This window comes from Carlito syrichta, unplaced genomic scaffold (assembly GCF_000164805.1).
Source record: "Carlito syrichta isolate Samal-C Ts95f unplaced genomic scaffold, Tarsius_syrichta-2.0.1 Scaffold312068, whole genome shotgun sequence".
NCBI classification, from domain to species: domain Eukaryota; kingdom Metazoa; phylum Chordata; class Mammalia; order Primates; family Tarsiidae; genus Carlito; species Carlito syrichta.
The window spans coordinates 29050-30614 of record NW_007256164.1 but is presented as its reverse complement, the minus strand read 5'-3'; positions in this window follow the sequence as shown (position 1 = coordinate 30614).

The window sequence follows — 1565 nt, the reverse complement described above, 5'->3', positions numbered from 1 at the left end:
GAGGAATGTGATAAAGCCTTTAGCTCTCATTTAATACTTGGTTGACATATGACCATTTATATATAGGGAAACCCTAGAGATGGGGAGGATGTGGCAAAGTTTTTCACTGTTATTCCAAGTTCTCTCAATATCAGAGAACTCATACTCTAAATTTCCTGTATCTGTAATGACTGGAAAATCATATATCTAGATATAAACTATAGAACATGGTGAGAAGTTTACAGATGTACAGATTCCCATTACCTTTACTTAAAACACAGATCTTTTGAGTGTACCACCGTAGAAAATATCTAAAGCTTTTAACCAGCAAAAACGATTTGACATTAGACTGTGTGTATTGGAGAGAATCTACAAACTTAAAGAACGTTGAATGACCTTTGTTCAAAACATATGCCATATAAAGCACTAGGGTATTCAGACTGAAAACTTTACAGATGCAATATATGTGGAAACTTATTTAATGAAAAGTCAAGAGGAAATAAACATCAGATATTTAATAGCATTAGAAGGTGGGTTTTCTTTTTTTAGGAAAAGCATAAGTATATTCCTTGTGTAGTTTTGTTTTTGCATTGACAGAATTTGAGGATATTTTGGAAAGCAAACTATTGATGTAACTCACTAGATGCTATGCCTTCATTCCTAGTGTTTATATAAAAGCATGGTGTCGGTTATTGCTGCGTTAGAGCTATGATAGGCGCTTTTATACTAGGTGACAAGCAGTCATCTCATGTTTTCCATCGAGGATGAACAACACTGATATGTAATTTCCATTGAAAGATCTAAGTGGGCCGGGCTCGGTGGCTCAGCCTGTAATCCCAGCACTTTGTGAGGCTGAGGTGAATGGATTGCCTGAGCCCACGGGTTCGAGATCCGCCTGGGCAACTTGGCGAGACCTCATCTCTACAATAAATTAAAATGAGCCGGGTGTGGTAGTGCGCACCTGTAGTTCCAGCTACTTGGAAGGCTGAGGCAGAAGGATCACCAGAGCCCAGCAGGTCAAGGCTGCGGTGGCCTGGAGTGGCCACTGCACTCCCGTCTGAGTGACAGAGTGAGACTCCAACTCAAAAAAAAAAAACTAAGTGGAGAGGTTTTTTGTGGCTCACATTGAGCATTACTGTTTATGTTTAGTAAATAATCATACTCAGTTTTCAAAACTAAAGAAAGCTGTTTGCACGTATATCACTATCAGAAAAACAAATGCTTGGATGTTTGTAATCTATTTTTGCTAGTGAGCATACAGTGAGCTTTGGAGTGCTTATTTAAGGTATGTAAACAATGTTTTAATGAACAGAATTATTTATAAAGCATTAACAGTTGTCCACACAATAAATTGTTATGCTGCCACTAGTGTTAGTCTATTCTATCTTACTCAAGATTGTAGCTAATTGATGACCATATACTGGTGACCATCAACTTATGGAATGATGTCTCTAGTGATCCTTTTTTATAGCCTATATTTTTTTAAAGTTTGAATCATTTTGATTATTGTAATTAATATTATACAGGAGTATAATTATAAGACATACATTTCTGAATTCTATTGTGAATACTTATATATTAGTATG